This window comes from Scyliorhinus canicula, chromosome 1 (genome assembly GCF_902713615.1).
Source record: "Scyliorhinus canicula chromosome 1, sScyCan1.1, whole genome shotgun sequence".
Lineage (NCBI taxonomy): Eukaryota > Metazoa > Chordata > Chondrichthyes > Carcharhiniformes > Scyliorhinidae > Scyliorhinus > Scyliorhinus canicula.
Window position 1 is genome coordinate 185,136,624 of NC_052146.1, and position 12,962 is coordinate 185,149,585.

Genomic DNA, 12,962 nt, shown 5'->3' on the forward strand with positions numbered 1-12,962 from the left:
GTCCAGCCCAGGGTCGAGCACTGTATTGAAGTCCCCCCCCATGATCAGGCCCCCTGCCTCCAGACCCGGAATGAGGCCCAACAGGCGCCTCATAAAACCCGCGTCATCCCAATTCGGGGCATACACATTCACCAGCACCACATTCTCTCCCTGCAGCCTACCCTTCACCATCACGTACCTACCCTCCTTATCTGCTACCACCTGCGCCGCCACGAACGACACCCTCTTTCCCACCAAAATCGCCACCCCCCGGTTCTTTGCGTCCAAGCCTGAGTGGAACACCTGTCCCACCCACCCCCTTCTCAGGCGTACCTGGTCTACTACTCTCAAGTGAGTCTCCTGCAACATTGCCACATCCGCCTGCAGTCCCTTTAGGTGTGAAAAAACCCTTGATCTCTTGACCGGCCCATTCAGCCCCCTCACGTTCCAAGTAATCAACCGGGTCGCGGAGCGACCCGTCCCTTTCCCCTGTCTGTTAGCCATGTCCTGTCCCCTGTTCGCCCCGGGTCGACCCTCCCCTTCTGACCCGTTCCCCATGGCGATGGCCCCTCCCCCTCTCTCCTCCCGTTCTTCCCTTCCCGTCCTCGGCCTTTCCAGCAGCAACCCGGTATCCCCCCCTAACCCCCCCCCCCCCCCCCCCCCCGGCTAGGACCCCTCCTAGCCGCGGTGTATCCACCATCGTACTCCCGAGAGTCAGCTGGTTTTCGCTGACCCGGCTGCCCCTGCCACACTCCGACTCCTCCCGATGTGGGGGGGGAGGGGCCTCCCCCCCCCTTGCCATCCCTCTCTGACCCCGCTTCAGCGCGGGAAAAGCCGCCATTGCTGGCCACACCCCACTCTTCTCTCCTCCCCCTTCCTCCGTCCCGCGCGCGGGAAACAGGGGAAAGCCCGCGCTTTCGCCCGGCCACACCCTACCCCGCCATCTTCAATTCCACCCCCGTCCCCATCCAAGCCCATAAAAAAGCCCCCTTAAAACGAGAGGAAGAAAAAAGAGAAAAAGAAAACACGCATAACCAACTTGCACCCCCCCCGTCCCGCCTCCCCAACTTAACAATATAACAATATAAATAACAAATCTCAAATAAATACATAAATACATAACTATGCCTGCATAACTAAATAACTACCCAATAATAACGTATTTAACCATCACCCTCCATCGAACAGAACAGTAACCATAACCCTTAAAGAACAGATCAAAAAGCAGTAAAAAAAAAAGCCCCCCCTACAACAACAATAATTAAGGGAAGTTGGCAACGGGAAGAGACACACAAGAAGGAACAAAGAAACCCCCCATAACACAAGTTTCAAAGAAACCAAACGATCCATCAACTTTAACCAAGTTCCGACCTGGCCTAAGAAAGACATGGGCCACTTGATCAGTCAAGGGTACTCGGGCGGCCTCGACCGCCGGCGTTCCCAAGTTCTAGTTCAGGTCCAGCTTTTCCTCCCGAACAAAAGTCCATGCCTCCTCTGGGGTCTCAAAGTAATGGTGCTGGTCCTTGTAGGTGACCCACAAACGCGCTGGCTGCAGCATTCCGAACTTGATCCTCTTTGCGTGCAGCACCGCCTTCGTCCGGTTAAACCGGGCCCGCCGCTTTGCCACCTCCGCACTCCAGTCCTGATATATCCGCACCGTCGAATTCTCCCATTTGCTGCTTTTCTCCCTCTTGGCCCACCTCAGCACTTTCTCCCGATCACAGAAACGCTGGAATCGCACCAGCACCGCCCTCGGGGGCTCGTTCGCCCTAGGCCGCCTAGCCATGACCCGATATGCTTCTTCCAGCTCGAGGGGCGATGGACCGGCCCCCTCTCCCATCAGGGAGCTCAGCATCTCCGCTACATATTTCGGGAGATCAGGCCCCTCCAGGCCTTCTGCTAATCCCAGGATCCTCAAGTTCTTCCGCCTCATTCGAGTGTCCAGCTCCTCAAAGCGGCTCTGCCATTTCAGGTGGAGTGCCTCGTGCACCTCCACCTTTCCCACGAGGACCGTGGCTTCCTCCTCCCTCACCGCCATCTCCTGCTGCAGCTCTCTTATCGACGCCTCTTGGGTCGCCTGGGCCCCCATCAGCCTTGTGGTCGTCGCGTTCATGGACTCTAAGAGTTCCACTTTCAGCTCCGTAAAACACCGGAGGAGAGCGGCCTGCTGCTCCTCCGCCCATTTTCTCCAATCTTCTAGCGCGCCACCGGCCGCCATTTTGGTCCTCTTCCCCCGCTTTTTTCGGGGAGCTGCTGCTGCTTTTTTTGTCGCCCCACTCCGAGTACCGACCATAAAGTTGGTCTCACTCTCCTCAGGGAGCCTTCCCCCACCGGGATTCGTCTTTACAGTACCGTCGGGGCCCTCCAATCGGCCCTTAAACACCTTTGTCGCAGGAGCTGCCAAATGTGCGACTTAGCTGGTCATAGCCGCAACCGGAAGTCTTAAAACTTTTACTTTAACAATCAAACAAAAATCAACATAATTCAAACAATAATTAGCAGTAAAGCATAATAATGTGGATGCTGGGGTCTAAAATAAAAGCAGAAAATGCCAAAAATTTCGACACGGTTATGGCAACACGTGGAGAGAAATGTTTCAAGTCTGTGATCTGTCATGGGAAAACTGATTTTGAGCAAGGCGTGAGTGAAAAAAAGGAATGTCTGTAATATGGTGAAAGACAGGTTGACAGAAGAGGGTCTTCCAGGGCTAAAAGGAATGGTATGAAGCAAGATAAGAAACAAAAGATGTGCCAAGATCAATTGTGCTGCTGACTGAAAGGAAAAAATAAAGCAAGCAAAGAAAAGGGAACAAAATGTAGCAAAGATTATGGTCTGAAATTGTTGATCTGAGTGTTGGAAACATACATAGAAAATATAAGCAGGAGGAGGCCATTCGGCCCTTCAGACCTGCGCCGCCATTCATTATGATCATGGCTGATTATCAAGTTCAGTACCCTGATCTTGCCCCCCCCCCCCCCCCCCCCCCCCCCCCCACACCATATCCGTTGATCCCTTCAGCCCCAAAAGCTACATCTAATTTCTTCTTGTAATTATAAAATGTTTTGGCCTCAACTCCTTTTTGTGATAGTGAATTCCACAGATTCACCACACTCTGGGTGAAGAAATTTCTCCTCACCTCCATCCTAAAAGATTTACCCCTTATCCTCAAACTATGACCCCTAATTCTGGAAACCCCCACCATCGGGAACATTCTTTCTGAATCTACCCTGTCTAATCCTGTCAGAATTTTATAAGTTTCTATGAGATCCCCTCTCACTCCTCTTAACTCCAATCAATATAGTTCTTACCGACTTAGTCTCTCCTCATATGACAGTCCTGCCATCCCAGGAATCAACCTAGTAAATCTTTGCTGCACTCACTCCGTGCAAGAACATCTCTTTTCAGATAAGGACACCAATACTGCACACTGTACTCCAGGTGTGGCCTCACCAATGCCCTATACATGTTGACGCCTGAAGGCTATAAATGTGCTAAATTGAACAATGATATGCTGTTTCTCCCCCTTACATTCAGGTTCATTGGAAACATGCGGTAGGCTGAGGACAGAAATATCTGAGTGAAAGCAAGGCGAAGAATTAAAACGACAGTTCACCAGAATCATGCTTGCAGACTGAATGCAGGTGTTTCTTAAAGTGGCCACTCAATCTGCATTTGGTCTCCCGAATGTAGAGGAGACCACATTTTGATCAGCAAATACAATACAATTGATTGAAAGAAGTACATGTGAATCGCTTCACCTGGAGGGAGTGTTTGGGGCTTTGGATGGAGAGGAGAGAGGATCTAAACGATAGATGTTATATCTGTAGCATTTGCGTGGATAAGTGTTGTAGAAAGGATACAGGATATTTTTAATGACTGAGAAGTAGACCGGGGTATCACAAATATATTTTTACTATTTGCACTACCTGCACCATGATGCTATGTAGTGGATCATTTTTTGGTATTTCCATCACCTCCAGAATGATGCCATCACCAAACAAATCTTCCCCTCCCTTCTCATATTTCAAATGGACTATTCACTCTGTGATATCCTGTCCCCATTCATCGGTCACCCCTGTCCCCTTCCCACAATACCTTTCTGTGTAAACGCAGGAGATGTAAAACCTGCCCTTTTACCTCCTATCTCCTCACTGTCCATGGTTCCAAAAACTCCTTCCAGGCTAAGCGACAACCTGCGTGAACTGTTTTTGCTGTTCAAAATGTGGTCTCCTTTACGTTAGGCAGAGGAAACGGAGATTGGTTGTCTGCTTTTTGGAACACCTTAGTTGAGTCCACAAGCATCACCCCGAGTTTCTGGTGACCTGTCCTTTTAATTCTTCACCTGGCTCTCACACTAACATTTCCATCCTCAGTCGATTGCACCATTCCACTGAGCTCAATGTAAGCTTACGTAATAACATCTCGTCTTTTGCTTAGACTCTTTACAGTCTTCCGGATGCAACATGTAAGTTCAACAATTTTAAGCGATAATCTCTGGTCCATTTTATTTGCTTTGCTTGTTTTTTTTCCCTTTCAGTTAGTAGCACATCTTTTGTTGCCCCATCACCATTCCCTTTGGCCTTGGAGCACCAACTCTTCCATCATACAATCTGTCTTGTCTTCCACTCTATCACAGATCTTCCTTTTGTCCTTGCTCCACCCACCCCTTGCTTTAAACCCATTACATCCCCTTCCACTGGACTTACTACGTGGATGACCCAGAAGCAGAGGACTCTCCCCAGGAACATACCTACGTGATTCACGTTACAGAGATAGACACCTCACCGAGATGGAGTTTGACACCGGGGTCAGCCATCGGACATTTGCCAGAACCCGGACCAGCCTGCAAACACTGGAACTTTGGGATACAGGAACCAGGCTGGCCACTTAAACCAGGGAGCCCTTACCATTGAGGGCACTGCCCAGGGGACCAATCAGCGTGCTTTCCATTGACGGTGGTCCGCGTGGGCCCTGATTGGCTATGCCACCTGCAGTTGGATTGGCAGCGTGTATGTTGGATGTACCCTCACGGGCTGGAAGGAGTGCTGGTTAAGTTCCCGGGAGTCTTCGCCGAGAGCCTCGCTACCATAAAGAGAGCGATGGCCACGATCAGCGTGGATGAGAACACTCGACCCTGGTATTTGGAGAATCTCGCCGAAGTCCTCGCTTTGAACAGGCCGGCGGCCACCTTGAAGGGAGAAAGGCAAGTTTTTTTGCCCTGAGGTCACTTACTTGGGTCACCGGGTGGACAGCCAGGGCCTCCACCCAGTGGAGGACAAGGTGCTGGTAATCCGACAGGCCCCCATCCCTCGTGACCAGATGGAGCTCCGCCCCTTTCTCAGGCTGGTCAATTACTACGGCAGATATGTACCCAGAACAGCCACGTTGCTCAAACCCCACTCACCAGCTCTTAAAGATAGGGCAATGATGTCACCAGAGGCCTTCCAGGAGGTCAAGCGGCACCTAGCATCAAACAAACTACTGACACACTTCAACATGTCAAAGCCGGTGCTCACGTGCGATGGCTCGCCTTACGGCGTCGAGCGGTCCTGGTGCTCTGGATGCCCGAAGGTTCAGAACGACCAATAGTCTTCGCTTCCCACATGCTCGCTGTGCTGAGCGAAATCACACGCAGATTGAGAAGGAAGGTTTGACATCGTATTTGCGGTACGGAAGTTCCATAAGTACATTTACGGGGAGCCTTCACAATTTATACGGATCACAAGCCCCTTCTGGGATTATTTAAAGAGGACAGGGTGGTCCCACCGGTCACATCCTCCTGAGTCCAATGGTGGGCTTTGCTACTAGCTGCCTACGAATATACACTGGAGCAACCCCCAAGCACGCTGACGCGTTGAGTCACCTGCTTCTCGCCACAAAACCACCAGCTCCCACTTCGGGCCGTTGAGGTGATCGCTGCACTCCACCTTTTTTTTAGAAAATATTTTATTGAGAAATTTATAATTTTAACAATTTTAAACATCAAATTTCAACAAGAACAAAACACAGCAATATAACCAACAAACCCCCCGAGCACAGGCCCCATCCAACATGATTTACATAAACAATGCCACCTTCCCAAGCCCCCCTGTCCGTTGGTTCTCCTGCCCTCACTTGTCTCTCCCATGCCCCCCCCCCCCCCCCCCCCCCGCCCCGCTGACAGCTTAATTTTTCTCAAAGAAGTTGATGAACCTCCGAACAAAGCCCTGCAACAACCCCTCAAGGCGAATTTCATTTTCTCGAGTCTGCGAAACCCCGCCATGTCGCTAATCCATACCACCAACTTCGAGGGGCCCCGAGTCCCTCCATTCTAGTAAGATCCATCTCTGGGCCACCAGGGAGGCAAAGGCCAGGACGTTGGCCACTCTCGCCCCCTGGGCTCCAAAGATCGCCACCTCTGGACTCGCACCACCCCCCCCCCCCTCCTTGCAGGATATAAAGCCCGACCTGGAAGCAGTTCAGGGTGAATGACACTGCAGGGTGATGAGTGTAATTGTAGAATTGAGTACAGTAAATAAACCTGGTTGTTATCCTGCCTACCTGGTGTCGTATGAAGTCCTTGCCTTCGGCTGTTACAGTATGTTTCTTTCCAACACCACACATCGCCCAACTCCAAAGGCATGTGGCATGCAACCTCTTCCCATCTCAAACAAACAAAAGCTTGTTTCCCATATCAAACAAACAAGTTTCAGGGCAGTTGTACCAGCACAAACTATTTCTTTCAGCATGACCTCGAGCCACACAATGTTTGATTAACTCAATTTTCCCATCCCAACCCTGGTCTTAAAAATTTATAATTTCTGCTATTTATTAAGACAAAGCCATGATACACCAATTAACTTTCCCAGACACATGCTAAAGGTGTCCAACCTGCACATGGTTATGAACCTGATTTGCCTGTATCTCAAGGGTGGTGGAGGGTGTTCGCTGGTGGAGGCCAAAGACTACAATCCCCAGTAGGCCGAGAGCTTTGGTGCCGTGTGCAGCAGCATAACTAATCACACAAGCCCTATTCTGGATTTCTCTTCCTGCAGTTAAAAGCAATCCTAATGTTAGTGTGCCTGTGCAGAAAAACTGAACAAGAATTTGATCACAGGGCCCAGTATGGTGCCATAAAAGGAGGGAGTCCAAAGACAGTGGAGAGGAATTATCAGAGGGCTAGAGAGAGGTCCCAAAGAAGAGTGCCAGGTAAAGGATAGGAAGAGATCCCAATGTAGAGTCTCAGATAAGAAGAAACAGAAAAGAGCAGAGAAAGAGGCTCCAGCAGAAAAAGGACTCGGGGGGGGGGGGGGGGGGGGGAACCCTGAAGAACAAGGAGGGCAGCATAAGGTTGATGATTCCATGCTGCCAGTCATTGGGGTGAAGATAACCCTTTGGAGCAGTAGCATTTTATTTGGCGTGGCCAAAGCTGTGCTAATCATAGATCATTTAATTTACAGTGCAGAAGGAGGCCATTCGGCCCATCGAGCCTGCACTGGCTCTTGGAAAGAGCACTCTACCCAAGCCCACACCTCCACCCCATCCCCATAACCCAGCAACCCCACCCAACATTAAGGGCAATCTAGCGTGGCCAATCCACCTAACCTGCACATCTTTGGACTGTGGGAGGAAACCGGAGCACCCGGAGGAAACCCACGCACACACTGGGAGAACGTGCAGACTCCGCACAGACAGTGACCGAAGCCGGGAATCGAACCTGGGACCCTGGAGCTGTGAAGCAATTGTGCTAACCACAATGCTACCATGCTGCCCCAATGCGTTGGTGCTGGAGTGCAGACCAGGAACCCAGGGGAATGGAGTCTCAGGTGACAAGCTTTAAATCCTACAAGGTGCAAAATCCAGATTTGAAATAGTTTTATTGCTGTCAATGCTACCTGAGTTGGAGCAACTTTTGGAAAGAAATCCATGGTGAGATCTTTGAAATTAAAGATTAGATCCCTGTGAGAGACAGTTTCACAGAGACTGGTTGACTAACGGTGTTTACTGATGTCTGGGTGGATTGTTGAGAAATCTGTGGAATCTGTCTGGGTTGCATCCGCCACTTATTGTGAAGTATGGTGTGTTCGGTCACTTTTTGCTCAAATCACATACCTCTCATATTTACCCTGAATCTTAGAGTATGTGATAGATATTGTAAATTGTTCCCACTTTCTCACCTTGTATAGTAAAGTTTACCTTTGTTCAAAACTCATCGAATGTTGTGTATTTTCTTAGCCAGTGTTGTGAATCTCAAACTTGGCCCAATCAGATCATACCAAATGTTTGGGGGTCTGGTCCGGGACTGTAATAACCCGTTCTTGTGATAGCTCCGAGCCAGACTGTGCCACACGTCTCACAGGGAAACTACTACTCAGATCAAGCAACTCATGGGAGACTACTGATGTACTGAAGGGACAAATGGGAGACTACTGATGTACTGATGGGACAAACCAATTTGTAGATCCCAGATTAACAACCTCTGCTTACCTGTTTCAAGTTTACTAACCATCATTGAGATTGTATTTTGTCAAGATACTGTGGATCCCTTTCTGGGGGGGGGGGGGGGGGGGGGGGGTGGCTTAATGAGGACATGATGGAAATGTTTTATTTGCTTTTATTGTTTTTGAAGGACCAATGCTGTTATGATATCCCTGTGAATTTTTCAAGGTGTATACTTGAGATTAATATATACTTGTACCTCCAGCACACGAACAGTGGATCGAGAGTAAAATCCAGATTTAAACTTGTTTTATTGCAGACTCTCTAGTATTTTGTTTAATTCAGATACAAACAAAACCTCTGATAGGTTGAAATTTACATGTTGTTTACTTGTTATATTTACAGATTTAGATCCTGGGAATTACCATGAAATGACAATGAGAGCAAATGCTTTTTTGACATCCTCCACAGATTAATGAGTTTAACATGCTTTAGCATTCCGAAACTGAAGAAAAACATAGTGACTGACCCAATAAGATAATATGCTTTGTTTTGATTATTTTAGAATATCAACTACATATCACTTCATTCTTGTTTGATATGAAGGGTTGAACCTACCCTTTGGGCACCAATTTCACTTCAGTCTCGCCCAACAGTGTTTTATATACATCGAACTAACTTGTGATTTTAATATTCAATGTCTCTGGTCATTCTTTGGCAAAAGATAAAACTGTGCTTGGGGAACGATATTCATCCGTGTGATCATATAATTTACAGTGCAGAAGGAGGCCATTTGGCCGTTCGAGTCTGTACCAGCCCTTGGAAAGGGCACCCCACTTAAGCTCCCACTTCCAACCTATCCCCGTTACCCAGTAACCCCACCTAACCTTTTTGGACGCTAAGGGCAATTTAGCATGGCCAATCCACCTAACCTGCACATCTTTGGACTGTGGGAGGAAACCAGAGCACCCGGAGGAAACCCACGCAAACACGGGGAGAACGTGCAGACTCTGCACAGACAAGTGACCCAAGCCGGGAATCAAGCCAGGGACACTGGAGCTGTGAAGCAACTGTGCTAGCCACTGTACTACCTTTCTGCCGGATCTTGGAACACACATTGGGCAGCACGATAGCACAAGAGGCTAGCACTGTGGCTTCACAGCGCCAGGGTCTAAGGTTCGATTCCCCGCTGGGTCACTGTCTGTGCAGAGTCTGCACGCTCTCCCCGTGTCTGCGTGGGTTTCCTCCGGGTGCTCCGGTTTCCTCCCACAGTCCAAAGACGTGCAGGTCAAATGGATTGGCCATGCTAAATTGCCCTTAGTGTCCAAAAAGGTTAGGAGGGGTTATTGGGTTACGGGGATAGGGTGGAAGTGAGGGCTTAAGTGGGTCGATGGAGACTCAATGGGCCAAATGGCCTACTTCTGCACTCTATGTTCTATGCCTTCCAATCATTCCAAATCTTGTTGCTTAACTTCTTTCATGAGTGTGAGATTCCCAGTTGTAAGGGAATCTGTGTCTGCATATCAGTCTCCCTTGATGTTTTGCAACTTGATTCTATTAATTTCATGCAATTCTTACTGGATTTCTAGGTGCCTAATGTCAATACTTCCAGTGAAGACTCAGGTAAGTATGCTAGCCACTGCAGACTCAACCATTGAGACTTTGATTCCATCAATTCCTGTTGTGTGCCAGGCTAGGTACGATTTATCAACCTTGAATCAATTCTGGAGTTAAAATCGAGCTCAACTGTGGCCTTGTGGTTTTTCAACTCTGATTGCGCTAAGAGCCCATGTTGACTCCAAACTGGAAGAGAAGATAGAAAATTGATCCAAATGGGAAACCTGCAGTGCCAGTGCAGGATCTGAATCTGGTCGTCAATGAATTCAAGAGCGCAATGCTTGAATTGAAGATAGCTTTGCCTTGGAAAATTCATTTAAGTTATTATGAGGCTTGGGTCATTTAGGTTTATCCTGCTGCTCCTGAGTCAAGAACTGATGCTTAGGAGTGGACCATTGTTTTTTAGTATGGAGATTACAGGAATGTAGTCATGCTCAATCTGCAAGTTCGTCTGATTGGAAATTTAGCTTTGTATTTATCTTCACTGCTTGTAGAACAATGCAAATCACGCTCCCACCTGTGTTATCAATTTTCTCCAATTGCACAGTGCAGAAACTGAAAGTAAAAATTGTGTTTTCTAGGTACTAATGGATATGTTCCATCAAGATGAGGAAGATTTGGGTGTAATTGAAGAGGAACCCATTACCACTGGCGAACAAACTTACTTTGATTTAGTGAAGATGTATATGTCTGAGATTCGGCAATATCTAAGAGAATTGAATCTCATCATCAAGGTCTTCAGGGAACCCTTTGTATCAGATGCTAAGCTGTTTTCTGCAAATGTATGTTGTAAATTTTATGAACACCTTTTCCAAATGTACACATCCTCATAAGTTTGTTGCCCTCTTTAATAATATACACACTGCTTTTTCTTTCATTTTATTGTGCTTCCTGAACTACATCTATAGCTATAATGCTGTGTTGCCTGTTGCTAAGTTCTTTATGGCTACCAGTAGCATGCATATATCCAAGTGTACGGGCGCCTCTACCCAGTGTATTCCAGCAATTGTGTGGCTTAGATCTGGAACTCATTTTGTCACTGTCTCTTTTAATTCACTGCAACTTGATTTGGTTTTGTTCCTTGCTGTAAAGCATACTGGAAACTTCAGTCTATTCTCCAATTAAGATAGTACCTTAATTACTAGCTTTCAGTAATAAGCCACAACATTTTTTTTCATACTGGCCTCCATGAAATATGTTTTGGTTTCACAGGAAAGAATGAAACCTTTTCTTTAAAAAATTCGTTTTTTCAAAAGGGGAAATTTAGCGTGGCCAATCAACCTTCCCTGCACAGCTTTAGGTTGTGGGGGTGAGACCCACGCAGACACGAGGAGAATGTGCAAACTCCACATGGACAGTGACCTGGGGCCGGGAGTGAACCCGGATCCTCGGTGCCGTGAGGCAGCAGGGCTAACCACTGTAGCCCAAACCTCTGTTTTAACATGTTTCTTCCAAGTGTTTTAATTTAAAATGTAGATTTATAGTCTTAAATTTTAGACTTTTATTTTTTTTTAAAGCAAATGAAAAGTTACATTTATATTAAATTGTACTTTAGAATACAAGCAATTGCATTTACCGTTTTAACACTAGATAGTAAAACATTTCCAAATGTGAATTTTTAGCTCTGAAAATATTAATTTGTTTCCATATTGATAAATCAGTTAATTAGAATATCTAGATTTTCATATTGTAATACAAATATTGCAACTTAAAAGAGATATACGGTTCAATAAATTCTATTGGTATAAGATTATGCCATCGTCACAACAAGTAACAAAATTTCCTCATGGAGAAATTTAATTATTGTTCTGAGGTTTGCTGTCAGCATTTGTTTACCTTAAATTCTTCCATCATTCTTTGAAGAAAACAGAATGCAGCTAGTGCTCTAGCGCTTTCAGACTTGCCGTAGTTGATCCTTATACAGCTAATTATGGAAAACTCTCCAATTCTTAACAGTAAAGTCCTTGAGAAAGATTATTGTGAATGCAAAGATGCAGGTAACTACACTGGAGCCCCACATACTTATGGGGCATGCTATTTTGTCAAAACGTTGTCAATTCTAAGGCCTGTCTCCTATTTGAATGGGACTGTGGCAAAAATTAAGAATTTTTTGTTAATGCTCCTCGTGTGCGATGTGGGAGCTCAGGGACAAGTCCACTGTCCCTGGCTCCTTCACGTGCATGAAGTGTGTCCAGTTGCAGCTCCTGTTAGACCGCTTGACGGCTCTGGAGCTGCGGATGGACTCACTTTGGAGCATCCGTGATGCTGAGGACGTCGTGGATAGCCCGTTTAGCGAGTTGGTCACACCGCAGGTGAAAGTTACTGAGAGAGATAGAAAATGGGTGACCAAAAGATAGAGCAAGAATAGGAAGGCAGTGCAGGTGTCCTCTGCGGCCATCTCCCTGCAAAACAGATATACCGCTTTGGATACTGTTGAGGGGGATGGCTCACCAGGGGAAGGCAGCAGCATCCAGGTTTATGGCACCGTGGCTGGCTCTGCTGCGCGCAGGGCAGGAAGAAGAATGACAGGGCTATACTGTAGTGATAGGGGACTCAATCGTAAGGGGAATAGACCGGCGGTTCTGCGGACGCAATTGAGACTCCAGGATGGTATGTTGCCTCCCTGGTGCAAGGGTCAAGAATGTCTCGGAGCGGCTGCAGGATATTCTGTGGGGGGGGGGGCATGAACAGCCAGCTGTCGTGGTGCACATAGGCACCAACGATATAGGTAAAAAACGGGACAAGGTCCTACAAGCTGAATTCAGGGAGTTAGGAGTAAAACTAAAATGTAGGACCTTAAAGGTAGTAATCTCAGGATTGCTACCAGTGCCACGAGCTAGTCAGAGTAGGAATGTCAGGATAGATAGGATGAATGCGTGGCTCTAGCGATGGTGCAAGAGGGAGGGATTCAAATTCCTGGGGCATTGGAACCAGTTCTTGGGGAGGTG

At 47.4% G+C, this 12,962-nt stretch overlaps 1 pseudogene; it reads left to right on the forward strand.

Moving 5' to 3' along the window:
• LOC119970133 overlaps positions 1-12,962 on the forward strand; it is a 397,883-nt pseudogene that overhangs the window by 226,617 nt on the left and 158,304 nt on the right.